The 15840-nt window shown below is 42.3% G+C and overlaps 1 protein-coding gene across 5 annotated transcripts in view; it reads left to right on the plus strand.

Annotated features, from left to right (window-relative positions):
- Plce1 (phospholipase C epsilon 1) overlaps positions 1–15840 on the plus strand; it is a 371015-nt gene that overhangs the window by 165204 nt on the left and 189971 nt on the right. The window contains exon 1 of one of the 5 annotated variants that reach the window (XM_048801776.1): positions 3089–3681. The exons of the other annotated variants lie outside the window; for them this stretch is intronic. The gene's annotated coding sequence lies outside the window, so the exon portion shown is untranslated. Of the gene's footprint in view, positions 1–3088; positions 3682–15840 lie in introns of those variants that run through there. 5 annotated transcript variants of the gene reach the window in all.

Genomic DNA, 15840 nt, shown 5'->3' on the forward strand with positions numbered 1-15840 from the left:
TTTTTTTTTTTTTTTTTTTTTTTTGGTTTCTAACTATCCTCTGAACTCCAGTTGGTTCTACTGATTTAAGGAATTTGTGGAGTCTTAGGGACATCAGCCCATTTTTTTGGAATGTGATTTGAGGGAGGGCAATGCTTGGGAATTCTTCCTAGGGCATCTCAAGTTCCCATGACTTAGGTCTGTTAGGAGACCAACCTGGCTGCAGGATGTTCCATGTGCCCCTAGAAGTGCTCTGCCTGCTGCTGGTAGGGTTAGAGGACTATCCCCCAGGGCATCCCTGATTTCCAGGACTGGCACTTAAGGAGGAACCAGTCAGCCCATTTGGTCCCAAGTCCTGAACAGCATGGGCTAGCGTCTTTAGTGCCTGGTGCTCACTCCTCTTAGCACTGAAAGAAAGGCCAGCCATGAGCAGGGGCAGGATGGGAGGTTGTAGTGGCCAGTCATGGCCAGGCTGGTCGCTCAGGGCCTGGCCAGAAGACAGACTGGGTAAATACAATCTTAATCTGGCCAAAGAGTTCAGCTGAAATGTGCCTATAATCAATATGCACATGTGACTAAATAACAAGACAATTATTTAAAAAAAGAAACCTAGAATGACTAAAAGTATCTCAGTTAGTTCACAAATATTCATTGAGCCCCTCACCCCTGCATGCCAAGCACCATGCCAGATACTGGGGACACAGCAAGCTGTAGATCTGCGGATAGGGATCTGAAGAGTGAGTGAGCAGAAGATTCTTCAGGCCACTGCTTCTGGTGCGGACAAGAGCTGTGCTGGAAAGCCTGGTCTTGGAATCACTTTGGGTGGCTCTGCCTTTAATCTGGAGATGGTATCATTGCTCAAAACATTTTTGGAACTGCCCTTTAGGAATTGCCTCTGGAGCTGGTCTGGGCCACACAGGAAAATCCATCTCACTGTTTTATTTTATAGCCACACCTAGCTTGTGACCAAAAATGGTATTGCCCAGCTTGATGACCCACTTATCCCCCAGACTTGGCTCTGATTGACTTGCCCGTGAGCCAAAATTACATCCACCCATGAGGATGGATATTTACCACCACTGAGCATATTAGCAGTAATTTGGATCATTTTGCAGTAATTTCTCACTGGCCCAAACTCCCATTGTGCTTTGTATCTCTGTTGTAACACTCTGCTCAATCTCCTCTGTGGCAGAATTACCTCCTTCTGCCTCTGTTTTCCCCAGTAGGTTTAGGAGCCTGGGGAGGGCAGGACCGTACGTCTGTACCCTCTCCAGTGCACAGCATGGAGCAGATGCTTAAACAGGTACATTTTCTAAAATTGAACATATGGGTTCTAGAGGGAGTTTCCAAAGAGGTTTTTCAGAATTGCTCTGAGCGACAAAAGCATTGTTGAAACATCAAGCATTGTAGTAGGTTCTGGAATCTACCAGGCCGGGCGCCAATCTCTATTTGTCCCTTTTACCAACTGTGTGGCCCTATGCAAATCATGTGTTCCCTCTGATCCCCCCTTTCCTCATCTGCAATAGGAGTCATAACACTTGCCTTCAGGGGACTTTTATAAGGATAAGTGAGAATTTCTCATGTAACATCTGAAGCACAAAGCCTAAAATGGGAATGATTCCTATTATTATCATGCTGAAGAGTATTCTCATTTGGATGCATTAAGTCTGTTGTTGTTGTTTTTAATAATAATTCACCTAGCAGTCACATCATTTAAAAGCATGGGCCATAGAAAATTCATTGCTGTTGAGTGCATGCTTAGATTGCATGAGGCCCCATGTTCATTCCCAGCATTTAAAAAAAAAAAAAAAGTAAAATTTCTGCACTTGAGCCCATCCTAATTTTATTGAGATCCAGAAAGAAAATTTGACTAATGTCACACAACTGGTTCATGGTAGTACTGGGCCAAGCCAGGGTACCTTTTATGTGGTATTTGATTCTTGTCCCTACATTTGGTGGTGTTTAGCTTCCTTATAAGGGCCAAGAACTCTGGGTCATGGTGCTCCTGGACAACCATAGTCAAGGATTTGGGATCTGCATTTGGGGAGCTATAAGTACATGCTTTCCTCGTCTTTCTGAAGTAACACTCTGTCCTTCTGCAGGTCTCATTCCTTGTCTCTCCCATGAGCAGAGTTGTGTAGCTCACAAAGCTGGCAGGAGTACCTGGTGCAGTGGTGCACACCTATAATCCCAGCCCCCCAGGAGGCTGAGGCAGGAGCACAAGTTCAAAGCCAGCCTCAGCAACTTAGTGAGACCTTAAGCAACTTAGCAAGACTTTGTCTCAGAATAAAAAATAAAAAGGGCCAGGATATGGCTCATTGGTTAAGCACTCCTGGATTCAATCTCCGGTACCAGAAAAAAAAAAAAAAAACTGGCATGAGTGACAGAGTTGATAGAGGGTGGTTAAGGAGCATGTCAGACCTGGTCACAGTGTATAGCTTACCACTGCTTAGCCTCTCTGAGCTTTGGTTTCTTCGTCTATAGAACAGAAACAATAGCAGTATCTATCATGTTGTAACACTCTGCTCAATCTCCTCTGTGGCAGAATTACCTCCTTCTGCCTCTGTTTTCAGAGGATTGTTGTGAGATTAAGTGAGGGAATGCATGGAAGTGCTTAGCATGTTTCCTGGCACATGACAAACACCTGTTAATATTGAACATCATGATCAGCAACATAAACCAAAGCAGGTCTCCCTCTGGCATCCCCAACCTAACCTGCTGTGAAGCCTTACCTGGGCTCTCCTCAGGCAGTGTCCCTTCCTTTAATCCTCTTCTCATCCACAGCAATGTGGTTTCTCAGCTTTCCTGTCACCCATTTTGGGGACCATAAGAGCCGGAAGTGATCAATAGAAGTTACCCACCAGGAATAGGGCTGGGAACTTCTGGATTTTCTTTATCATCAACTGATCTAGGAAGAAAAAACGGGCCACTGGCTTAAACAAGCACTGCCTTTCTTAGGCTTTTACATCTGGGGGGCTGGCATTCTGCAGCATGTGGGTGCCCACATCATTACCCCTTGGATGTCAGGTTCTTTACACAGGAGTACAGTCTGGATTCTGTTGGCCGCTCCCCTCCCACTTAACTTGACTAAAAACTTTGAATAATTGAGGAGTTCTGAATTTCTATTTGGAAAACATGATAGTCTTAATGAGACCAGAACAATCCAAATGACCCTAAATTTACAGAGGCTAACTACATACCACCCAAGGATGGTTTTTTTGTTGTTGTTTTCAAGGAGAGAAATCGTATTTCACAGCTGCTCTTGCCATGCCCTGACTCTGAATCTCAGCCCTCCCTTGATTCTGAATATTACATCATTTCATTTCAGCTAATGTAAACACTCATCACCCTGCGTGTTGCAGGATTGTTCACTACAGTTTGAGATTGGGCTTTACTAGGTCTCTCATTGTGGTGATTAATGGTTTCAGAAGGAAGTGCAGCAGGAAGAGGCTTTGCAGGAATGGAAGAGGTGAGGCAGCTCCATGTGAGATTCTGCAAAGGGATTAAGATTTGGCACCGGGCTGGGTTTCTGTGCAGCCTCTTAGGCAGAGAGCCCCAGGAGAGGGAAGCAGACTGTCAGCTGTGGCTTTGCACGCTCTCAGACGGCCTTCAAGGGTGGTTGGCTCTTCCTTCTCCCCAAGGTACCCAGTTTTTACCTTGTTAAAGGATGGATGTGGATGATGGAGGCTTAAGGAAAACCAGGTAAGAGTTCTCATTTGTCTTAGAAGACCCCGAGGTTCTTAATGGATGGAATCCTGGGGACTGCTCCTTCACTGGTCCCATCACGCAGTATTAGCCAAAATATAATTCCTCTGAGACATTTTGCAAAAAGGATCAGAGGAATTTCTTTCCTTGTTAAGAAAGTTTCTAAAACATTTTAACCCAAAATGCTTAACTATTGAGATGCAAATTTTTCTTTCCCCGAATCTAAGCTTTGAGATTACTTTTTTTTTTTTTTTTTGCATTTTAATCTACAAGATTTGAAAAGGATCCTGAGGTTTGTAAGGTGTGTGTTTTTATTTATTTATTTTGGTTTAGTTTGGTTTTTTACAAGGATCTATGATGTGTTATGTATTAACATATAGTTTAGTGAAAACTTCTAATTCATAATGTTCTTCAGGCTACTAGCTTTTGAATAAGTTGCTCTTCTTTTTGCAGATTTTGATTTTTTTTCTTTCTTATCTTTTGGCTTTTGTGAATATGATACTGGTAAGGAATATCCTGAAGTCTAAGTGATTTTTTTAAGAGGAAAGAACTATACTGAGGAGTTTAGCGCAAATAAGTTTGATAGCATTCCCGATTTAAGTGAGTTACATAGTTTTTGGTGCTTCAAATATATTTCCAAAAGTTCCAGTGTAAATGTCCCTAGTGTGTGGGAAGGTTATGCAGTTTATCCAAGGGACTAAGCTATTTACTCACAAACATTAAAGACATGTTAGATCTTTGGTAAGATGAGTTCAAGAAGAAATTCTTACAAGAGTAGCTGTCTGTTCACTAGCAACTCAATTCAGAATTCTGGTCCTTTTCGTTAGAAAAAAAAAAACTGGAGTTAAAAATAACCTAAAATAAAACTTGAAAACTGTTTTGTTTCTCTGTATTTGGCTAACTTCATTGCAAAGTACTGTGTTTAAGGAATTCAAGCTATGAAGACTACTCTTGAAATGGCTCACACTATTCTATCTGCGAACTTCTATAACTTTCTGCAAGAACATACAATGCTTTATGGTTATTAGGATTAAAATTTTCAGTTAAGTCTTCCTTCTACAAGCCTGGGAGATAAATATGCTTCCAAAGAAAGTCCTAAGAAAATAGCATGAGAAATCATGTCAATTTCCTGACACAAGCCCATTTTTCTTGTGTCTAAAGTCATGTAGAAAAGGAGCATTTGCAGATTGCACTCCAGCGAGGGTGTGAGTATGTTGGTGGGAGTGAATGTCTGTGGCATTGTGGCAGACAGGTAGCTGCAGAGACTATTGATCACATTAATTTATTGAAAACAAAAGGTTCCGTTTCCTGTAGGGAATTTTGACTCTAGCTTTCACGGGGTGAGAGGATGTTCATGCATCCCTTTGTTCTTATGGGTTTTTGTTTGATGAGCCCTTTTAGTTCACATAATAGTTTGTTTTTCTTTTGGGAAACCAACTAACCAAGCATCTTGCATTTTTTGTTATTGTAACTGTTTTGTTTTTGTGGTACTGGGGATTGAATCCAGGGCCTGACACATGCTGGGCAAGTCTCTACCACTGAGCTACATCCCCAGCCCTATTTTTTAGATTATTTTAATCTAGCATTTTGACCATTGTGAATGTTTTTATTTAATGAGATGACTGCAATGTTTTTGTTTTTGTTGTTGTTGTTTTGGTGAGATGGCTGATAATAAAGCCAGTTTAAGGACTCATCTGGGAAGATGTGAAAGCAGCTAGAATCTTCAGGAAAAGAAAATTATTCCAAGGGTTAAAGCACGCAAACCCTTAATTGTGCTGTGTCTGTTCTCTTCCTATTATTGGAGAATTTACACAAGCTATTGTAAGCTACTGTGCTTTTCATAATTGAGCTTAAAATAGTCATGCTACATAGTGTGGAAATAAACATAAACCCCGATGTCCTGACTTTACTCATTGTCACATTGATAACATCTTAAGAAATATCCTTAGTCCTCAAATATTTTTAGAAGGCAAAAACAGAATATGATTTGGTCAACGTATTACCGTATCCTCATCCTGTCTTCTTCCTCCTTAGCTGTCATTTTGGAGAGAGGGAAAATTGTGCAGGTAAATAATTGAGGAACAATTTTCAGGAACATCTGGGAACAGTTGCCACAAGCCACCCTTTCCTTCTTAACGTGCTCTTGACAAAGGTTCTGCATGTTGTTTAATTTCTGTTGAAATAGTAAGGTGAGCGAGCAACTCAAACAGGACAAAGAGGTAAATTCAAAAAGTCTCTTGCATGGGGCAGTCTTTGAGAGAATTTTGCAAAGGAGTGAGAAAGGATTTAGAGGCATTTCTCCAGCAACCCTGGCAGAGGAGGTTAAAACATAGATAGCTTCCTGAGCTCTGCTTCAGAGAGACGGGTGGATGGAGAAATAGAGACATCACCCACTATATATCTATCATCCATAGCACCCAGAGACAGCCAGAACTTGAAGGTCCTCAAGAGAGCAGGAGACAGGTACAGAGAGACTTTTGGGTTCCTCAGGCTCCAACAGCTCTCTTGAGACAGTTGACAAAGAAAAATTAGAATCAGGGTCATGAAACAGAACATTAGAGTAGTGAAATCCAGGTGCCTCAGCCTAAAAATGCTATCAGGAAATGCCCAGTGTGGGGGTGGGGGAGCAGTCAATAGTTAATGAAAATATGGCAGTAGATGGGGGTTATGGGCCACCTGATAAGGATAATAAGATTGTGCTGGAAACTAGAGTAGGACTGGCTGAGCTAAAAATCAGGCCAATTAGTAATAATGAGGGTGTTTACTCGCTTATAGATTGGCCAAATACCTCCCTGGGATGAATTAGGACAAATGATCATTTCCTGTGCTAATGATTTTTACGGAAGAAAAGGCAGCACAGCGCTGTGGAAGGTGCCCGGGAGTATCTGTGTGTGTGCCACTGTGACTTAATGACTCTAGTGAGAGGAAGGTGAAGTCAGCTGCAAGAATGGAAAACCAAGGCAAAATGTGCACGACAGGAACTAAGAAAATGAACAGTGATTATGGTAGAAAATATATCAGACCTCAAAAATCTTGCCACCTAATTTTTTAAAAAATGTAACTACCTGACATCTGTAGGAAGCATAAAGTATGACAATATTAAAAAAAAATCCTTTGGGATGGTGCAGTTGAGGAAAAAAAACAAAGTTTCCTTTTCTTATCCCAACTTCTTTTTCCAGTAAGAGAAGAATAAACAACTGTTTGCTAAACATATCTGTGTTTCAGGCATTGTGTGAAACCCTCTGTGTGCCTTAGTTTATTTTATTTTATACCCTTATGCCTCTGGAGGCTGGGTTATTTGGAATAATAATAATTTATAGATGCAGCTCAAAGAGGATTGCACAAGCCAAAGACTTCCTAAGAAAGAGACATCTTCAAAAATAGAAAGTTAATGCAGTTGGGAAAACCACTAGGAAGCCCACGAAGAAGACCCGCTCATAATTTAGGGAGCACTCTATAGGACATCAAAAATAAGCAAAAATGACAGGGCCTTTAAGAGTAATTGAAGTGAAGGAACCAGCCCAAAACCTGGTAGAACTTTTGTAGATGACCAGAATACTCTTTGGGTGATATGAAAAGGAGCTAGCCATCACAATAAATTATTTGCCTTGCTCTTTTCATTTTGAAAAATATGTCAAAATGAACACCATTCTCAGATCTCCTTTACAAGCAGAGATACTAGATCAAGTAGTCATAGATGCACAGAATGTTCTAGACCTAGTTGACAAACTGGATTTGAATAAATCACAGAAAAACATTGGCCTTCATCCAAGAGTTCGGAAGGAATTCAAGGGTGAAATCATGGGGCTGAGTAAAAGCAACTAATTTTTACCTTCAAAAGTCTAGCAACTCCTTAAACCTTGATTGCTTGGAAAAATTGCCTGGTGCTGTTTCTTTGAACAGATATATAACATATATATAAAAGCACAAAATATAATAAATCAAATACTGTGTTTTAGATAGCAGTGACTAAATTCCCAAACCCTGTATATCATGCCTTGAAATGTCTTTGTGAGCATTTCATTCTTGAAATTGCTGAGAATTACCAGCCCCTTACGCTCATGTTAAACAAGCTTATCATAATTCATGTGAACTCAGTAGCAAAAACATAAAGAAACAAATGGACATTGACTCAGTATTTCAAGAAGGTATTCATCATACAGTGCTGCTGCATAAAGGGGGGAGAGGATTCCTGTAGCCTCAGAAATGGATGTTTCCTGTCTATTAATTAAATAAATGGCCTGCAGATGATTTGAGAACGAATCATCTTTTGAGCCCCTAACCTCACAGACTTGCTGTCCATTTTGCCTGGTGGCCTGGCCCCAGGACCGGTTGTCTCAGGCCTCTTCCCTTTCTCGTGGTCTTGACTTTGTCTAACCCCGCAGCCTGCGTTCCCTGTGCTCTGCTTTGGTGCAGGTGATCCTAGTCTCTATCCCCGGGACCTGTGCAGCATGTAGCAGAGGTAGCATAGGGAGGGGAAAACTGGGCAGGCAGAGTAAGGTCAGAATCTGTGCTGGGCAAGACAGAGAGCCCAGCTTGGGGAGCTAATTACAGTCAAAGTCTAGCAAGAGTAAAGAAGAGATGCAGATTTCATTCCCCGAAGGTCATTCAGTCATTTAAAAGATACTTATTGAGCCCCAAGAATGAGCTAGGAGATGTACTAGGGACACAAATATGAATGAGGCAGCCCTTGTGAAGAAGAGAAATATGTCAACAGTTACAGTAGAGCAGGGTGTCTCAACTACAGCACAAGTGACATTTGGGGCCAGATGATCATTTGTTGTGAGGACTGTCCTCCACATTGCAGGATGTCAGTGGCATCCCTGCCCTCACTTTCTAGATGCTAGCTGCATCATCCCGTCCAACAGGTGTACAACCAAACATGTCTCCAAACATTGCCCAATGTCCTCTAGAGGCAAAATCACCCCCAGTTGAGAACCACCTCAGTGTACTGTGATAGGCACGGGAAGGGAAAAGAAGAGACCTTAATGGGAGCTCACGCTGGGTTCCCCTAGCCCAGCTCTGGCAGGGAGGGGAGGCTTCCTGGAGGAAGTGAATCTTAGGATTTACTCTCAGGGTCACAGGCCCTTAGTTGACAGTTTGGAAGAGGAAGGTTGAGAAGGGAAATGCTCAGGTGGAGGGGACTGCTAAGCCTGGAGACCAGAGAGGAAGCCCTGGGCCTTGTGTTCTTTGGAGTGGTGAGCCACCGTTTTGGAACACAACCTTACAAGAGGCAGAGATTCAGGTTATCAGCTTTTGGATGCTGTGCAGGTGGCTGCCACCAGGTGAGAAGGGATGTCAGTGTAGAGTCTGAGGCCTATGGGTCTCAGTGCAGAAAGGGAAGAAATGGGCGTCTAATCACCTTCGTACTGCATTTTCCATAGGAGTAGAATTCTGACTAAATTAACTTCCCTTTTTGGCTCAAATGTGTAGTTTTGATTAGCTAAATGTGGTTAGATGAAGATTCAAAACTTGTTAGCAAAGAACTTACTTCCTTATATAACTATAGATTGTGTCCAGTTGCTAGCAATCATGAACTCTTTTGGCAATGGGTTAACATCTTTAACATCTTTAAAATGCCTTCCTCTTCTCCCTTTTCTCCCTCTAAAACTGGCTCCTCCATTTCCCCCTCATTTTTACATTTTAATTTGTTATATATGACAGTTGAATGCATTAAAATTCATATTACACATAAAGAGCACAATTTTTCTTGTCTCTGGTTGTACACAAAGAGGGTCACACCATTCATGTTTTCATACAAGTACTTAGGGTAATGCTGTCCATCTCATTCCACTGTCTTGCCTACCCCCATGTCCCCTCCCTTGTCCTCCCTCCCCTTTTCCCTTTTGCCCTATCTAGAGTTCATATAATCCTCCCATGCCCCCACCCCTTATGAATCAACATCCTTAAATCAGAGAAAACATTTGGCATTTGGTTTTTTGGGACTGGCTAACTTCACTTAGCGTTATATTCTCCAACTCCATCATTTACCTGCAAATACCATGATTTTGTTTTCTTTTAATGTTGATATAATATTCCATTGTGTATATATACCACATTTTCTTTATCCAGTCATCTACTGAAGGGCATCAAGGTTGGTTCCACAGTTCAGTTAAAACTGGTCCCTTTCTAGAGGGAGACTGGCTTGTAATTCTTCTAGCAAAGGCCTGGGTGGCACATGCTGGAGCTACCTCAGGCTCATGGGATGATGATTAGCTTTAGGGAAGATGTGCCTTGTGTCACTTATGGTGGTATCCTCTCTGCAGCTCAACACAAGCACTTGCTGTGTTCCAGAAGCCACAGGGCTTCATAGGAGAGGAGAGAGGGGCACTGAAAGGTGGGGGAAAGGTAAATAACTGAGCCTAGCATCAAACTAGCCACTTCCATATAAGATATTTAATACTCTCAGAAAACCCTTCTGAGCAGTGGAACCATCTTCACTTTAATGATGAAACCAGGTTCAATTTTATCCGTCTACTGAAGGTTACAGGAGGAATTTGTGCCTACCTCTTCCTTCTACTTCCATATTCTGGAGGACCCACCCAAGCTAATGGGCTTTGCTGCAGCCCAGCTCCCATGTCTTTAGGACAGGCTCCTCATGAACCTCCTCAGGCTGCAAATATGATATGGACTTGAGTGACCCCCAGGTCTAACAACAAGACTGTCATCTCCAACTATTCTGGAAGGTTTTTATGATCCGGAAGTCTCCTTACTTGGGCCATCACTTCATTGACTCATTCTAGATTGCTGAGATGGATGGCCTCACATACAGTTACCTTCACCCTCATAGCTCTCCTGCTATGGATTGATACTAAAGAGTCCAGGACAGGTTACAGGAGTTCTCGACTCTAAGTTCCTCTGCCTTTCACTTGCTGTTTGGTCTTGAACCTGTTGCTGACTCTTTTGCAAAATGATAAGCCAATCATAAACCCTACCTATCTCCACTGGTTGCCCTGACTATGAAATAACATACTGCTTATATAGTCAGGCTGAAAAGATGCATAACCATTTAGTCATCATGGGGTTGGGGTTACTGGATTGGCAAGGTTGGGACCTATACTGAAGACAGCCCCTCACAATTAGGTATCCAGAGAGGAGAAAGTGAGTCAGTGAGTCTTTCACACTATGAGTTTATTAATGAACTTATTCATTCATTCAACTAATATTTACTTATTCTAAAATGATTAGGGAAGGTGTACAACGTTAATAAGATGGGGCTCAACCATAAGAATTCCCGAGAGGCCTATGTAAAAGGACATGAGCATTACAAATGGGTTTTTAAATGAGCAGTTCCATGTAAAAGCATAAACATCACTGTCTGGAGTTTTGGAAAATTCAATTATTTGTACAGAAAGGAGAATGGTCAGAGAAGAGGGAGCCACTTAGGAGGCTGTTGTGGAAATCCCAGTGTGTGGTGCTGAGGCTTTAGACAGCGGGAACAGTCAGAAAGGAGAAGAAAGGTTTCTGTTCGATTCATATTCTAAAATGTCATTGGATGGCTTGCAATTGGGTTGAAAGAGGAAAGAGACAAGGTAACGCTGAGGTCCCTAACCTGTAAGAGTGGACAGAGGGAGCGGCAGTGGTAGATCCGAGTGAGGAGGGAGTGAGCTTGTTTGGTGGAAGGTGAAAAGTCAATTCGGAGCAGGCTGACTGGGCAGGGATGGCAGAAGGGTACAGATGTCCTGTCATCACACAGGTGCTCGACTCTTACCTGGACAAGTACACCTAGAGTCTCAGGAAGAGGATGATCTTCATGTCATCAAAGAATCTGTACTCTATTGGAGAAAAAGCAGGTGCAGAACAAAACAATAAGATGGCTGGAGATTCACCATTCTTTAAAAAAAATTTTTAACAAAAACTTCTTATTGTGTAAGTTTTCAAACAAACACAGAAATACAAAGAAACATATGTGAAGCCCCACAGACCCATTACCTGCTTCAACATTCATCAGCATTGCCAGTCTCTTTCAACAACCTCATAAATACTTCATTTTATATTTTTAACAGATAAAGACCTCTTTAAAAACATAACTACAGATTTATCATACCTAAATTAGTAATCAATCCAAATTATTACTTAATAACAAGTCTGTATTCAAACTTTCCTGGTTGTCCTCCAAATGGCTTTTAATATTTGGTTTTTGGAACAGGGATCAAACAAGTCTATATATGACATTTGATTGATATGCTTCTCGAGTCTTTAACCTCCAGCAGTGTCTCTCTTCTTACACAATATTTACTAAAAGAGGAGGCAGTTGGTATTGTCCTGCAGTACTTAATTCTGCCCTTTTCAGAGTATCTTGATTTGCCATTTGAGATGTCCTTCTCAAATGCAGTAGGCATAACATCATTAGGTAACGCTGGAATATATTTCTTGTGTTCCTCCAGCTGTGGGATTCTCAGCCATCACAATGGATCCTGCTTAGGGTGCTAAGGAGGGTGCCAGGCTGTGCAAAGGCAACCTGGATTTTCTTCGTAGGCCATGTATTGAGGGCACCGCTTGTATGATGCCAGGCCAAACCATTTGGGAAATGCAGGGAAAGAGGAAGTGCCTTTGTTTGGCTCTGAAGAACTTATCACTCAACTGGAAGGAAGAAAGTTACGTGAAACCAACAGATTAACATAAGCAGCCCAGTGGCGTTGGGAAGTCAAGTAAAGCTACTCTTGGCTTCAGCCCCAGTCTTGACACTTAACAGCTGTGTGGTCCTGAACAAGTTGCTTCACATTTCTGAACTTAATCCTTCATCTTTAAAAAAGGAGAAAAAACTCTGCCTATTTCAAGATTTCATGAAAAGCAGGCAGCATATAGACATTAGACGTCAGGAGTTGACTGTGACCCGGCTAGAGCTGGCTTCTTCCTGATGATATTGTGTATTTGCAGTCCCTGAGCTCTTTACTCTGTGCCAGTCCTGTGCCCAGCACTTCATGTCACCTCATTTTAAGCCTCTCCACAACCCCATTCTACAGATATCAAAACTAAGGCTTAAAGAAGCAGTTTGTGCACATTCATTGACATAGTGAATTAGGATTTGAACCCAGGCAGACCGATTCAGAGCTCAGAGCTCATACTTTAAACTGCTAGGATGTGTTAGTTTTCCCAAATAGGTTAGTGAGGTTCAGTATCCTTGTAAATTGTTATCTATCTTATGAAATTATCATCAAAATTAATTAAGACAAACTATATTCAGCAAATGCCCAAAAGTCTTTGTTTTCGTGGTGGTTATAAAATAGTAAATGATTACACCAATGGTTGGAAAATTCTGTGAAACATTAAGTTGTTCAGAACCAGCCATAAACATGAAAGGAATATGGAACTAGAGATGTTAATGTGGGTAGAAGCCATTTATGGTGAGGGAGGGGGCAGGTAGGATCCAGTGGGTCCTTAGCCATCACAGGAGGTAAAAGTCACTCCACCGGCAGATGAGGAGCACATTCTAAACCTCCTACTTATCCTGAGGTGCTTAAATGGTCAGGAGAAAAGAGCTAAGTTCCCCTGGCTCCTTTATGAAGAGCACAGAGGAAATAATAAAAAGTTGCCCTGATTAAGAGCCAGGTGCTCTGAATGAGTCTCAGAACAACTTCTGTCCAGCTCTGTGGCCTCAGAAAATTACTGAATTTCTTTGCATTTCATTGTTTCTTCCTACACAAAATGAAGATCTTTAAGGATTAAATTTTAGGGACCGCTTTGGGGATAGTATCAGATAAAATAAGACCCAGGGCAGAATCAAGAGAAGTCAAAAACTCCATGTGGCCCTCCCTGTGTCTACTGGGGTGGCAGTCTTCCCTCCTGACACCGCCCTGAAGGGCAAGAGAGGCAGGCCAGGCCACCAAAGCATCGGGATGATGATGCTTTCAAGTGCTCACTCCTTTCTGCACAAACAGGATCCTGGATAAGAAAAGGTAAGAGCCAAGAAGAGAAGGCTTGGATGTGTTCCTCTGGACCAAGAAATTGCTTTTGTCCCCCATATTTCCTTGAGCGAGAAATTTCTCAAAATTTTTTTTTTGAGAAATTTCCCAATTTTTTAAAAACTTTAAAGGAAGGCCATTTAGTCTAATATTATGAAGTCTTTTGTCCTTGTGATTCTGACCACCTTTGGGACTGTGACCTTCTTCTGGTGCTCACGTGCTCCACACTGGGTCTCTGCAGGTGGGAGAGATGTCCAAGGTCACTAATACTTTGGTGTGAATTCTTTGTGTCTGCTCTTCCTCACTAGAGAAAGTGATGCACACAGTAATGGACTGAGGCCAGGCAAGTGAACGACTGCAGCTTGGGAGGGTGTGTGAGGTACTGAGGGGACCCATGGAAAGTTCCCTGCCTGGAATTGGAGGCTCAGGTGAGCCTTCCTGGGGAAAGCACCTAGAGACTGAGCATGACTTAGCCTTAGTTACCAGGAAGATGAAACAGTGTTTGCAAAAGCCTGGAGGTAAGAGAGGAGTGAGTCCCGATGAGTTCGGGACCCCTATAGGGAGCTAGTTCTGAAGCACTGCCAGACCCTTAGAATGCTCCAAAGAGAGAGACGGTCAGTGACCATCAGCAGCCCTGGAGAACCTGGCCCTGACTCAGAGAGGAGATGGGGTATGGCACAGGTCGGGGTGGAGAAGCACTTCCTAGAATTCTTTTACCTGCTAACCAACCTATGTGAGCAGCACACCCCTCTGGTCTCAGTTTTCTTATCAAGCAAGGACTTCTTGATATCCTTTTTGTCCCTCAGTTCTATGGCTCTCTGAAATTATTTTTAAAGCTGAGGGGAAAAAAAAACCTGAGTAACTACTGAAAACAGATTTCAGTCCTTATTAGGTTGCAGAATGGGAACAGAGACAGAACCTGGTATTGAGAAAGAATTCAAAGAAACATTTGAGAAGAAGACATCTTTGATATTGAATAGATAAAAACAATTTTACAGCAAAGCTAGTCAATGTTGGGTTTGAGTCACCAACAAGCAAGAAATGAATCACAGGAGAAACCTGAGTGAGGCCTTCTCAGAAGCAAATGGGCTTTTGAAAACAAGTGACCAGGGCCTCTGCTGGGGAGGGGTGAGTTACTTGGAAATAAAGTGGCACAGGTGATGGTGGTGGCAGACATGTGTCAGAGCCTGAGCTCTTTGGAGGTGCAGACAGAGGTTGTGGAGCATGGAAGGATGGTGCTCTCTGCTCTGAGTGAAGGTACTGGGGGGTTCCGACTGAGGCTGGGAGGCCATCTGTGGAACCGAGGGAACATCAGCTGGCTGGTGGAGCTGCCATCTCTTAGGTGGTAGCAGGTGTGTGATAGGACGTTATGTGAGGCACCTACCTAGCTGCCTGAGGACTTTGGAGGCTGAGAGTCAGAAGGACTTAGAAAACTGAGTGCGGCTGCAGATCAGTTGTTTGCTAAAGAAGTCAGGTTGTGACAAGAAACCTAAGAACAGACAGGAGAGTGGGTCTTCTTTCCTGTGACTTTCTCACGTGAGCCAGATGCACAGCATGAGGCAGGGTTACCTTGGCCACAATAGCAACAATAAGGATCTGCTAATGCCAAACACTGGGCCAGGTCCATATCGACGTGATTTCCAAGCCTCACAACAACCGTCTAGGGAGAATTATTTGTTTTATTCCCATTTTACATCATATTGCAATGAGCCAAAAAGGTTGAGCTTAAAAACTAGTAAATTATAGACAGGAGAATTCATACCCAAGCTTACCTCATTCTCTTTCACAGGACACAATATGAATTTTTCTTCCCAAGCATTTGTGTCAATTTGCCATGCTTACAGTAATGCAAGATATAAACCACGCTGAGTGTATTGCTTTTACTTTTATTTTTTTGGTTGCTTTTTTTTTTGGGGGGGTGGGGGTACCAGGGATTGAACTCAGGGGCACTCAACCATTAAGCCACATCCTTAGCCCTTTTTTGTATTTTATTTAGAGACAGGGTCTCACTGAGTTGCTTAGTGCCTTGCTTTTTCTGAGGCTGGCTTTAAACTCTTTATCCTTCAGTCTCAGCCTCCCGAGCTGCTAGGATTATAGGCGTGTGCCACTTTACATTTTAACTTTAATAATTACAAAAATGATATCTTCATGTCTCTTTAATCTGTATTTCTTTGCTAACCAGAAAAAGGAAGCAACATGCTTGCTGATGACCACCTCTGTGAACTATCTTCTTGTTTTTTTCTATTGCTAG

The sequence above is a fragment of the Marmota marmota genome, unplaced genomic scaffold (genome assembly GCF_001458135.2).
Source record: "Marmota marmota marmota unplaced genomic scaffold, marMar, whole genome shotgun sequence".
NCBI classification, from domain to species: Eukaryota; Metazoa; Chordata; class Mammalia; order Rodentia; family Sciuridae; genus Marmota; species Marmota marmota.